This window comes from Strix uralensis, chromosome 4 (genome assembly GCF_047716275.1).
Source record: "Strix uralensis isolate ZFMK-TIS-50842 chromosome 4, bStrUra1, whole genome shotgun sequence".
In the NCBI taxonomy this organism is placed as follows: domain Eukaryota; kingdom Metazoa; phylum Chordata; class Aves; order Strigiformes; family Strigidae; genus Strix; species Strix uralensis.
The window spans coordinates 7506891-7520944 of record NC_133975.1 but is presented as its reverse complement, the minus strand read 5'-3'; the positions used below and the strand labels follow the sequence as shown (position 1 = coordinate 7520944).

The 14054-nt window shown below is 42.3% G+C and overlaps 1 protein-coding gene and 1 long non-coding RNA gene across 7 annotated transcripts in view; one reads left to right on the top strand and one right to left on the bottom strand.

Moving 5' to 3' along the window:
- FGFRL1 (fibroblast growth factor receptor like 1) overlaps positions 1–14054 on the bottom strand; it is a 179120-nt gene that overhangs the window by 70570 nt on the left and 94496 nt on the right. The window lies entirely within an intron of this gene.
- Positions 8769–11341, top strand: LOC141942064 (uncharacterized). Its single transcript, XR_012628507.1, has 3 exons — positions 8769–9384; positions 10076–10171; positions 11083–11341. It is a non-coding gene; the product is annotated as an uncharacterized LOC141942064 (long non-coding RNA).

Genomic DNA, 14054 nt, shown 5'->3' with positions numbered 1-14054 from the left:
TTTCTAAGATGTCTGTACATAACTTGCAAGTAAATGTTCCTTTTACCATTACATTGGTGCATTTGCTGAGTAATCCAATGTTACCCAGTGTTAACGAAACCTTGTCAAATAGCTACCAGTATTAAAAAGAGGAATTTCCCTTACTTAACCTTTTGAGGAACAAGAGGTTAACAGAAAAGGTAAATTGTAAATCTTTCCAATTTAGAAAGTGGGACCTTTTCAACAGCATTTTCAAGAAATCTACTGCCAGAGCGTTCCTAGAATTAAAATGGAAAACCTGACACCTTTAACAACTTCCTGCCACTGTATAACTGTCAGCGTTGCATGGATTTTATCAACCCAAAAGTTAAGTTTCAAGGTTAGGAAACATTTGCATTTGTATGCTTTTGGGTTGTTTTTATACAGTTTTCTTTCCTCTGCAGCCCCAAGATACCTGGCTGAGGAATTCTGGGAAAGGCAGGGCTGTGTTTTTTTACAGGTTCTTCCTTTCTCCATGAAACACCATGTAATAAAGATCTGAACGGGAGAGTTTTGGACACTCCCATGATCCAAAATAGCTCAAATCTGTTGCATTTCATGTCATGCCACAAGACACAACTTTCACAAGTGCTGGTGAAGGAGCAAACATCACCGGTGTGGCTTCTACTTGCCATGCAATTAAATCCAGATGCCATAACAAAAATTAGAGTCCTGCAAGGATGAACACTGTCCCTCTGGGAGTACACAAGTGACATATGTAAGACACAGGTAGGAAAGCAATACCCAGTGATACTCAGTAGTCAAATGCCAGAGCCAGGAATAAAATACAAGTTTCTTAACTCCTTGTCTCATGTCCAGTATACTGTGGCACCCCTTTCTTTGTGATAAAGTGGAAATTTGGCTTAGCTACCTGTGCTAAATGTAATTTAGGGTAGGGAGGACTGAGGTGAAGTTACAGTCTTGCTGGGTTCATACAACACATGGCTACACACAGCTTTTACTATCTTATCAGCCTAGATAAACTTTTTTTTTTAGAAAATCAGTTTCTCTCTTTCTTGGTCTCTCTCTCTCTCACATGCACTTAAAATTCAAATCAGTATGATCCAGATCACAGTGAACATTGAGAGTCACCAGTGTGGAGAAAGGTCCCAATATTTTACTGCTCTACCCTGTTTATTACAGAAAAAGTGCTGGCTTTCTTCTTCAGAGATGTTCTAGGGTATACCAGCCCGTTTTAACCACTGTGAAGATATTCACATGTCCATGTCTCAGTCAGAGGTGCTCAGGACACCAAGAGTGCTACATGTTATGATTTGATCAGTTTTAACAACTAAAGAAGTATAACATTAAAAATCACTATAAGGAGAAAAGCAGAAGAGCTAACAGGAAGGGAGCTCACATGGGAGGAAGAGACTATCACTATAGAAAATGTTTCTACGGTGCTTTTAATTATGTTAAAGCCATCTTCACCATCCCCCACGACATGCTATTTTTTAAATCTTTTTTGCAACAGAAAGAACATTTGAGACAGGAGAAGGCATTTGGTTCAGCTGTCTGCTCTCAGCCCTGCAAAACCACAGGGCACTCTCTATATTTCCACATCCACCATGCCGGGGAATGACATCACCTCTGCTTGAGGGGGCTGGCGGGCCAACAAAAATAACTGTTACTGACCAAGAGCGCTATTGCAGGGAATATTTTTGGAACCGTACTCCACATTCCTCTGAGTCCCCTGCTTCCTAGTCCAAACATATCATGGCCTAAAAATTCCTCACATTTTCTATGCAATGTTTCCTTTGGGCTCGCACAATGGGGCAGTTCTTCTGCTGAGCAGTGCTAGTGTTCTGGAAAGGGAAGGGGAAAAAAAAAAGGCTGAAGAACTAAATAACCCTAATGGCAACCGCAGGGGCCGCAGTGTTATTTTTAGGTCAGAAAAATTATGCAGAAGGCAACAGAGTCACCTCAGATTTACCTTCCACTGCCCTTTACTGAACAAAAGGCCAAAGAGCTCGGTCACTTCTTCCACATGGTGGTAAGGCAGACTCACCTATGTTTGTGGCAAACACCCAACTATTTAGTGAGGTTTTTCATGGAAGGAGGAGGCCAGGAGGATGTGGCATCTCCCTCTGACAGCACCTCTGGGACTGTGCAGGGGTAACATAGCCACAAAGCCTCCTCACCTCTATGCTCAGCTGCCCTTTGGCTGCAAGAGGCATAAAACAACGGAGGCAAATTCTAGGTTGTGTCTAGGCTGTGCAGCAGCCATCGTTTTCCCAGAGAAAAGAGCAGGAGTCCCCAGCGGGGTCTGTCCCTCCTAACATCCTACCCAAGTGACACTGTACTGATTCCTTTCACTCCCACATCTGTCAATGTATTGACATAAGGTCATTTTGGAGGCTTTCTTACTAGCAAACAAATGATTTTGGCAAAATGTGTATACTAAAAAATTCCGGCCTAAGCCAAGCAATGGAAAAAAATCATTCCTTTTTCACTATACATTTCCACAATTTTTTTTTTTTCTCCTTCATTGGAAGAAAGCCAATTATCCTTATTACCAAGGTAAAAGTCAAGACTGATCTCGCAGGGTTACACATACCTAAACTGTAGTTCCATTCCAACTCGACCCTGCTCTGTCCCAAGTCTTGGTACAAATTCCTATTTGAATAGAAACAGAGGCTATTAAACAACACGTGCTTTACTGGCCAATACTCTGTTTCTTTTTTTAGCTGCCCAGATAAGAAAAACAATGCAGAGAAGAAACTAATAAGGGGCAAAAAGAGGCTACTTATACCACCGATGTTCTGCACAAGGTTTAGAAGCTCCCTTTATGTTTTTGTACATCTGTTGTTCCACCAGTTCTTGATCAACTTCATCTGTTTAGACTATAAAGTCTGGGACTTGCTTTCTGCTGTGCCCTACTCTTCCCACTCATAGCTGGGCCTGGAAGAACATGTTTATTAAAAATCATATTTTTAAAGGTATTTATATCCACTGCACATCCACAAACAGACCAGTTGCCATAAAACTGTTTTCAAACAGGGAGAGCAAAGAAAATTCACTCTTTGGGGTGTTACAATTGAGAGAGGAGGAATGGGCTGGGGAATTCAGTATTTAGGTGGAACTAATTAGCAACAACTAAAAGCTAAATGACAACGTAACCCATAGCCCCCTTGTGGGATATTCTAAAATGGCTGTGCATGTCTGAAGCGTTTCAAGGACTTTCATTATCTGCTTGGTCTAGCGCTTTCACAGCTCAGATAAATCAGTATTTTCAACCACAGCATTCAGCTTGTTGCCCTGCGGAATAATTCCCCAGTCATAACTTCCAGAGATACAGAAGCATAGAAAATATGATCTCTTTTACTAGGCTAATAAAAATCAGAAAGTACACTGTATAAATTTTATAGACCCCGAAGGTCTATCTTCCGTAGGAGGAAATTGGGACTTCAGGCTACTGTCGGCACCATAACAGGGAGAAAAATATTTATCGGCTGCTTTGGAAAACCCACCAGATAGAAGTCACAAGCAAAGCAAAATAACATAACTGTAAACTCACCCGAATCTTTCCTCTCTGTGAAGGTCTTTCATGCTACCTTTTCAACTTGCAGATTGACACTCGTAGAGCCACAAGGAAAAAAGGGCCAACCAGCAAGAAAAATGTTTCTGCCTCTTCGAGCCTACCCTGAGCAGGCAACTCTATACTATTAGAATGCAAAGCGCAAGGGCCATATGGGTCTCACTCACAGCTCCTCTGCATCGCTGTGCTGAGCCTGCTCTGCACTGTGCGTGGGGTCACTGGCTCCCTCCAGCTAAGCTGGGCCGGGGGCGTTTAAAGGAGAGAAGGCGCCTGCTCTGTGTAGAAAGTCCTGATGATTCAGTAGGGTGACTTGGGGAACATATCTGTGCTCTGTTTCTGAAATACGCTGGCCCTTGAGAGATTGCTGTGTCACTGAGCACTCTGAGGTATGCCAAGCATAGCCCTCATGGCTGTGTTGTTGCTTGCTGAACCAGGAACAAGAGATTTGAAACCCAAACGCCTCCCAAAAGCCACCTGGCTGCCTCCCAGGAGCTACATCCTGAGCCGAGAAGATCCATATGGATTCAGCTTTTCCACAAAGTTGGAGGGGAAGCAGCATGTGAAAGCACGGGAGGGAAGGGAAGGAAAATATTCATGCAATTTTCCCCAAAGAAACCAAGGTGCTGAGCTAATGGTTTTATAAAGCTGAATGACTAGGCAAGAGGTGGAAAGGAGGACATTTTGATCGTCAGATTGGTGAAAGAGGGAGAAAGCTCTATACTGGGGTCCCAAGGGAGAGAGAGACCATGCTCTGAGCAGAAGCTGGGAGCTACAGAAGGGAAATCCAGCAGAGGTGACCTGGAGACATAGAGAGGCACTAGCAGAGATTTCAGAGATCACCTCAAGGTTGGAAGAAGGACCCTTGCACCAGCAATAAGTTTATTTCTTTCAGTATAGCTCCTGTATGGTACAGAGAAGAAAGTGACTGCTTCAAAGAGCTCTCTGCAAAATCCATGTCTGTTTGCTATCGGGCAAACTCTCATGCCTCAGACAGGTGAAACCAGACACTTCAACATAAGTTCTGGATTCTTAGAAAGTTCCTCAAGACCCCAAACTCCATCCAGTTTCCTTGAGATCAGAGGCAAGAATGATGTCCTAAGCGCAGACCTGAGCAAATGTGCTTTCATATGCCTTAGTGGAAGGCTCCACTTCTAAAAGCAGTTATGGTTTTCCATGAAAGGGACCTTTTTCCCCTCAGGTTGTTTGCATCCTGAGTGACTGCCCACATGGAAACACCTCTCCTCATCTTCATTTCAGCGATCCAGGACGGAGCAGCTTCAGAGGGGGGACACAATGGTTGTGAAAATAAAATCACCTAGGGATCATCATACTTTTTGCTCCTCCAATGACCAAGGAGGTCAGAGACTATAGGGTAACATGAGCACCAGTGAAAGCCAAAAGGTGCTTTTACTTCCCCAATGATGACAGCTACAATGGATTGCACAAAGAAGTGTGATTCTTGCCAGGGTAAGCAATCTTTTCTTGGACCTGAGAAAAAACATTCCCCAGGGCTTTCCACCTCACCCACTATGGACATGGACAGCACTGACCACTCTCCAGCCATGACTCAGGGAAGAAAACTGTTGCAAAGGAAGACAGACAGATATTTGTTGTGACTGGCTTCCACTTACGTAATTTAGGACTTAGTCCCAAATTCATTAGCTGATTTTCTCTGTTTCTAACAAATGAATGAACAGAACCCTCCCTGGATTTGGAGAATGGAGGGAGACTGCAGTAACCTTGACAGGTTTGGAGGAAAGAGAGAGAGGAGAAACTCTATCGAGACAAAGTTCCTCAAGTGAGATTAATGTAACTAATCTGAAGTATTCCATCTTCACAGGAGCAAAAGGGAATCAGAAAACCATTTTAGCCCAGGTTAGTGAGATGAGGAACCGATCCCCACAGTCTAGTGGAAAAAACAGTGGGTGTCTCTTCAGCCCAGCTTTAGTCCTAGTTTCAGTGCTAAAAGATGGAACAAATAGATCTGGCTCTGACTTTGACATTTGCTCTGCAATCATCATCAGCTCCATCTGATAGGATGACACTACTTAAGCTGTGGTAGCCAGAGGAAATCCAATGCTAAGGAAATGGACATTCATTTAATGTTTATCTAGGATCAGCTCCACCAATGAATTCCAGATGTTGGCTTTAATTGTCGCATTCTGGTATGTTTAAGCAGCAGGAGTTCGTAAGGCCGATTTGTAAATCAATCTGGCAGACTCATACTGAATCTTATCTTTGCCAGCTTTTCTAAGTAAGAAGATGCTCTTAAAATATTAAGTACTTAACGTGTCTGCAATGCAAAAGGAAGAAAAGGGTTTTTTTAAAATCCCTCCCCTGATGTTTTTCTCCTTTTGCTCCTTCTCTCCTTCATTTCCTCCCTATAGAACTGCAAGAAGAGCTATTCCCTTCAGATGAGTCCAGTGAATTTTAGCAGTCATAAAGCTAACAAGGGCAGGTATTGGGATGCTGCCCTGCAAAATGGGCAGAGCACTCCACTCATCATTCACATACATTCCTTCTGAGTATCTCCACCGATTTCCCACCACAGCCAATGGCGACTGCATGCATGGACTACATCCAGCAACAGTGTTCCTGCTATTCGAGCCTGGAGTTTTCTTAAAGCAGAAGAAAAAAAAAAAAAATATTACTGCAACCTTGGGACTGTCCCAGGCCCTAGCTTCCATGTTCTTATTAATCTGTATTTAACTGTTACAGCAGTTACAGCTCATATCCAGAGGTGGTACAGAAATGTCTTTCATATTCTGAATCCCAAAGCATCGTACAAGCTCAGTTAGACACTAGCAAACCTTACAATTGTTTGGCACTCAGCATGACTTCACATAACAGCTGAATGTGTTGGACTGGTGTTAGAGGGATTGGTTATTGCAACAGCCAACTTATCAGTCAGGCCTTGCTTACAGGAGAGAAAACTATGTTAAAAAATAGCTCCAACTTAAATACTATGTCCCTATTGACTAGGGCAGACACTATATCTCATTAAAATTGCTTGAGAAACCCATTTTCTCAATTTCCTTTCAAAACACCTGCTTCTGAGAAAGCACCTCAGTATTCAACACACGTGAACCTTACACATTTTCCCAGGAATGTATGCTTAGTACACACATTTTTCAAAAGGTGTCACTGGATGGTTAGGTAAGGTTTCAAAAGCTTTCAGCATTGGCAACACTCATCCCATGGAAGTTCATGGGAATTCTTCAAAAAAGGGGTTGACTCAGCCTCGACTGACTGCTTTTGAAAAACTCCCCTTTATCTTCCATCTTTGATGGCCGCAGAGATAAAGTGCTCTAAGCTCAGTTTACCCTCCTCCTTTAAAATTACAAACCTCTAAGTGGGGTCCACTTCTTCCCTCACTAAGAACGTGGAAAGCATTTCACCTGTGACCTAAATCATGCCATATTTGAAGACAGGCTTGAGAAAAGCAGTGGCTAAGAATCCACCCATCACTTTACACTCTGAGCAAAGACCAAAGTATCCACAAGGAACTGGCTGTATCATCTCAGCTTAGCCATGTTTAGCATTTGAGGCTGGAGAAGAAATCCCACTGTATTACAATAACAAATCCTCCAAAATAGGTAGGGTGAAGTGAGCAGGCTTGAAAATACCTTCCAAGTCCATGGGACCATATCTAAGCAAGGCTCAAAAGCAATGCCATCCCATTAAGTTAAATCATTATCACTGTGCATCCTGCAGGCACCAGCTATTGTGCCACGTCTGAAATATAAAAAGGCAGGTCAGAACTCAGGGCCTGCAACATAAGAAGAACATGGACCTGCTCGAGTGGGTCCAGAGGAGGCCACAAAGATGATCAGAGTGATGGAGCACCTTCCTTATGAAGACAGGTGGAGAGAATTGGAGTTGTTCACCCTGAAGAAGAGAAGGCGCCAGGGAGACCTTAGAGCGGCCTTCCAGTACTTAAAGGGGGCCTACAAGAAAGCTGGAGAGGGACTTTTTACAAGGGTATGTAGTGATAGGACAAGTGGTAATGGTTTTAAAATGAAAGAGGGTAGATTTAGACTAGATGTAAGGAATAAGTTCTTCACTGTGAGGATGGTGAGACACTGGCACAGGTTACCCAGAGAGGTTGTGGCTGCCCCCTCCCTGGCAGTGTTCAAGGCCAGGTTGGACGGGGCTTTGAGCAACCTGGTCTAGTGGAAGGTGTCCCTGCCCATGGTAGGGGGGTTGAAGTAGATGGTCTTTAAGGTCTCTTCCAACTCAAACCGTTCTGTGATTTTATGAAGTCCATAAGGGGATAAGCAAACTGGTTATTTCCCCACAGCAAACAGGCTTCCTGTGCTAAGTGTCAAAATAACTGGTACGGGACTCCAGGGAGGTAGCTGTCAATAAGAAAAGCAATAAAATATTGTCAAAAAAGGCTGGAGCAGATATAACAAGAACAACATGCAGGCAACTTGTTGGCTTTTATTCCCCATGTCTGAAACTATTTCTGTGGTCCTTAACATATGAGCAAAGATTAATAGATTTGGCTCCACACAGAAGAGTGCTTTTTCCAAATACCAGGTGGGAAGGATCTAGCAAAACTTTTAAAGAGTTCCTGGTTTAGGACATGCCAACATGGCTTTGGAGGAACAGAGATGCTGTCACAGGATCTGCAATATTCCCTCCCTTGCTGAAAATGCTGAAAGGTGGCAAAAATGTCACTTGTGAGCAAGTTGCATGGTGTGCAACCTGTCCTGCTGTTAAGCGTGTAGCTTTGAACATGAGAAGGGCCAAAAATTCCTAAGAAAAGCTAACATGGGTCAAACAAACAAGTAGCAATAACAACATATATGGCGTAATTTCTGTATTTAAGGTTTAACAGTTTAATTTATAGTTGAGTATGTCCACAACCCAGGTTTTGCCTAGAACAAAGGTAAAATGTATCCAAATCATTCCTGGCAAAGGGATCAGAGATACATATGAGCGCTGACAGTACTGAGGATGTCGGGTGGACAAATTCCTTTCTGATGCAATTCCACCAATCTACCCCTGTAAGCTGTTGCCCTTTTGTCTGTTTATCATGGCAAGGTTTCAAGGCACCACCACAAAATTCTCCCTAATTACCCAAGGACGGAGCACCCAGAGAACGGCCTCTTTATTTTGAAGGTCACATAGACACATTTTTACAATGGCTGTGATTACAGCTTCTCAGATACCTCCCCAGCAGATCTGAAAACCATCCCAGGGGAAAGGGTATAATGGAGTCCCTTTAGATGAAGCCAACCAATCCGTCAACATGAGAGGAGACAGCTTGCATCTCAGGAGCATGTCTGTCAGGACAGGAGGAGCATGCCTAGCACCTTGCTTGCATTTCAAGCCAAAGGCATAGACCAGCTTCTCAAAATTCACCCTCAATATTATTCACTTCCCACAACTGAAGGCTGCTGCATCTTCCAAGCCTCCTTGAAGGAAAGTGATTAACAAAACCACACTCAAACCAAAGCAGCTCACAAATGACCTTGGCTTAAACAACCCTTTTGATGTTGAATTCCCACAACTTTCTCCTGGGTTGGAGTTTTTCCTGCCAAAGCACACGCAAGGGCTACCAGAAGAAGCTGCCATGGGCTTGAAGTTGTCAGGAGACACTGCAAACAGAGCACAACACTGGGCTGTGCTGGGGATTGGGGAGACGCCATCCCTCTCCTCCACAAGATTCCTGGGATTGCTCTGGAGAGAGCAGCAGGCAGGTCTGGGAATCCCAGCCTGCATCTGAAGTGGATCCAACTCCCTTCCCAAATTCCCTGCCAGTGAACGAAGAGGACTGTCACCAGCAATTCTCTCTCTTGATGGCTGCACATTCAACAAAGGTGAGATGATGATCTTTGTTTACTTCAGAGGAAAGGTCACCATAATTTATTATAGCTTGAAAAAAAAACCACTAAACCAACATGCCAACTCACATGGCTTCTCTTTAAGAAGAGAAACATCTAATATTGGACCAAAGAAAACTCAACAAAGAATTTGGTGGTGATGCTTTTTCCAAATCAAAATAGTTTCACGATGGAGGATTCAATCCCAAATATTTCAAAGCCCTTTGTTGACAATCAAGCAGAAGACTGACTCAAATCAATAGTTCAACTGACTGGACAACATTTTTCAGGGAAACAAAGAATTGGAAGTTTAAAAAAAAAAAATATAATAAAAGTCCTATGCATCATTTGGACTGTGTGATAAACTCAGATTTAGTGGTTTGGTTGGCATGAAGAGATCAGAAAACCATCCATATTCTGTGTTTTTTGCCCTATAACCTTTGTAGTGTGTCTGTAAGAAAATTATATACACACAGAGGAACAAACATATCTGTAGCAAGATGAAAGAAAAGAAGAAAGACATCAACTGCCTTTGTTGCACTGGATCATTGCAATGGAAAATAATATAATTTGCTTCCTTTTAATTTACATGAAATATTTTCTGTACAAGCCTGTTAATAATTTAGCTTGTTATTAAACAACTGCATTGTTCTTACTGTTTGTCTCCCTATTGTTCTGCCACTTGCAGTAATTTAAAACAACCCCAAAGAAATCACAGACAGATGCATCGCGTAGAGGACAGATGTGTTGACCCATACAGTGCTTTAACAGCTAAGCTTGCAAGGTATGTTTATGTTCTTTGCTTTTACTGCACATTAAGAGAAGGTTCTCTTTAAAACATTAACTTGAGAGCTGCAAAATACATCATGGGAGTAGAAATTGAAGGATAAATTCTATGTTATCTGATTCCTTTTACTGCTCGAAGGGGTTTTATTTCTCCCCTCTTTTCCTTGGCTTCAGTGCAAGGAGCAGGTTCCACCGCGTCAGTGCGACCAGAGTAAAACTGACATTTTATGAGTGGAAACAGTCCAAGGATGGTGGCTTATGCTCTTAACATCCTGACATCTCAACCTCTGAGAGCAGCAGCAGCGCTGCTTCCAGTGGCTACAGAACACCTTAAAAAGCAGCACAAACTGACAATGAAAATAAACTACGGTTGCAGCACTGCTGGAGTCTGGCAGCCCTTAACAAATACAGCAGCGTCTGGGTGTTAAAATACATAAATCTGTCATCATTACCAGGCTAAGGGGTCGTCATCCTATTCACAAAATAAAAGAACTGTGCATAATCAGTAGGGCAGGGAGTTCAGAACAAAGTACGCCTTTTACAAACTCTCAACTGCTGATAGATGGATGTTTGCAAGGGACTTAATGTCTTTAACAGGGTACATTTAAGAAGGAGTGTAGGTTTCAGAACTCCTGGGATTAGTGCTTTTTTTCTCTTCTTTTCCAAATTTATTGCCAAAAGTGTATAATGTAAACACTCAGGTCTTCTGACTAGGAAACCCACATTATTATAAAGTAAGAAGAATCAAAGCATTCTAGCACAATGATATTATTCATCAAGCACAACACAGAATATGTTCTTTCTCTCATCAAACAAAAATAAATTGGATTTAAAAATATGTTTATACACTAATTGCCAGCAGTTTTGCTGGTTTTTTTCTGCTTTTTCTTCATCTTTTTCTTAATGCAGATGCCAAAGACAGCACAGGAAAGGTAGAGAACCAGACCCTACAGGAATGTAAATATACACCTCCTCAACAACCATACATTTTAACAGGCAACATACCTACATGTATGGATTAAGAAGCAGCACGTGAACAATTGATGGTGTGTATGTGCATTTACACATAAAGAAGGAGTCTCCAAAATCAACATTCAAGCTACACCTTATAAACTAGCCCAACCTGGTGCTGTTCTTTCTACAATAAATATTATACACTGTGCCTTAATTTAAAAGTGTGCCTTTTGTGCATTTCTGAGTTAACTGATATCAAAGGGACTAAAATTTGGCTAAAAAGCACTATCAGTGGTATTTACTGGGCAAAGTGAGGACAGCAGAGCTGTATGATGGCACTAGTGAATGGGGCACAGTGCTCTCTGGCAGAGACCTCCTGGAGACACTGTGCCCATGAAGCTCAACCCACCTTCAGTGGTCTACAGAGTTCAGTGAGGCCATGTTAAGTCCTTCACTTCACACCTTTGGCAAGAAGAGGGATGGAGCACAGGTGCCAAGGAAATACTGTCCGGAAAAGGGGAGGACAGTAGTAGTTGTAGGAAAGTTAACAGAAAGATTCTCCTACTTGGGGAAGATGGTCATCTTGGATTGTTGGCAAGATGGCAAATATCTCAAAACTGCTAATGACCAGGTCTGCAATTAGCATGATGGCTTCTCATTACTTGGGGCACTATTAATTAAAAGACTTAACTACTATCTGCAGTCACAGCAGACCTTGACTGCTAATCTAGATCACCGCCTGCATGCCTGCTTTCCACAGACATACATATCACCTGCTTGGACCAGGGACTAGCTTTACTCACAAATGAAGCTATTTCTAAGCATTATAGATCCATAGATGTGGATAAATCAGCAGCTGTGCACATCAGCATTGCTCTGTCAACACGGACTGAAATTCTGCCCATTAGCTGTATGGAGGATTGTAAGAAAGACAACTCTGATTAATAAAGTCAGAGGCAAAAGATGATTTTAGCCTCAGACGTACTGACGAGAAAAACCCAACATGCACACCACAAACTCACTGGGATCAGAGGCTAATTCTATTAATATCATTTAACAGAAGGAAGCCATAAATTGTTGAGATCAAACACACTTTTAACGTCAGCCTGCCTGGTATTGTGTATTGCTTTCATTCCCAAACAATATTCGTGCAGCAAACAGAGCTGCAGTTTGCTATTTGCATGGGTGTAGCAGCAGCTACACACTCCAAAGCATCTGCAAAGGATTGTGGGCTAAATGCATCCATATGTCCTGCATGCCTCGAATTTACACTGACTGCAGCTCTGGTTTGCCACAGTCTACCACAGGATGGAGTATGGAGGGAAATTATATATTCATACATATATGTATGAATTTCATGCTTACATCCATGGAAAAAAATCTTTTCATTTCCTTTAAATTGTGAACAGGTGTTGTCACCTTCTTAACTTGGCTTCTATGTTACAGCTTCATGAAGGGGAAAAAGAAATCTACCCAAAACAGTGAGGCTTTTGTTAGCCAGAACATGATGTATTGATAAGCATACTGTAAAGTTTGTTATAAAATCAAATGAAACTAATAAAACCTAACAAAGATCTTGTAAAAACTGTGGACATTATACAGCATTAGCACTGAGTTACATTATAGATCTGGACTTGGAAGAAACAAGACTGCTGCCCGGTTGTGATATTTTCCAGCCTTTTACACCCGTTTACCAAGAGCCATCAGTCAAATCACTTGGTGCTACATTTTTGATCAGTCATTTTTAGGATCATTACAGCTAATACTGGCACTCACATCATCACCTTTTTATGGAGAAAGAGCTTTTCAAGAACAAATTATTATGGGCTGTTGTGACATCAACCTAGTGTAGCAGTCATCAAAATGACTAAAACTAGTGAAATTGTTTTTCTGCAGCAATCCAGGAATAGTCACCTTTTCATTTTGAACTATTTCTCTCTCCTCCTTTCCTCTCCCAGGACAGTGGATATTTTCCAGGAATCAACATGCTGTGCATAGGGACAGGGAGTTTGTTGGCAGGATTCCCCAAATGAGAAGGAAATGAAGCACCACTGGAATTCAGGGGATAGGAATACCTGATTGCTTCTAGATTTCTTCTAACATGCTTGTGCTGTCTCTGAACAACACCAAGTTTGGTCAGGGTGTGTTTCTTCATGCCTATGCTAATAAACACTCAGAAGGAAGAGCCCTTGCTTGGGTGAGGGCACCATTAGTCAATGATGAGTCACCTCCAGTGGAAAAGGAGCTTCATTTCCAAGTGAACAGTTTTTAGCTATGAGTTTGCACCAAAACATGAAAATAGTCACATTTTATGTACCAAGCATTTAATTGACTCCTCTAGTCAATGGGATCAGTTCGTAGAGATTGACAGTCTCTTCCCACAGGTTGACATGCAGGACCCCCTCACTTGGCAACACCACCAAGACAGGTCTTGTTATGAACTGAAGCCCTACCTCCATCTCCACAGAGGGGTTACTGTGACCCAGTGACACCACAACACACGCTGACAAGAAGTCCTTGTGCAATGACTGCAATTGCTAGGCATTGAGTCGTAAACTAAGGCTCCCCTTTTCTTTTCAGCTCCCAAAGGCCAAAAACAATCTGAGCTTCAATTAGCAACATAACCATTACTAAGCATCAGTGACTATGGCCAGATCCTCATCTGGTGTTAATCACGTTGCATACGCACAGGAGGCCACCAACGTAGATCCAGCTGCCAGATTGGGAACTTAACAAATTAAATATGAGAACTTTGTTACTGTTTATTGTCACAAGGAATTCTTCATTTCCATATAACAACTGACTAATCATCATTAGTCATGATTATATGCCCTGTGATTGTGTTAACGGTCCCACGCTGGATGGGCTGCCTTTCACACTTCATGTTGAAGTAAACGTGCTAAAGACGGATTGCTAACTCCATACCA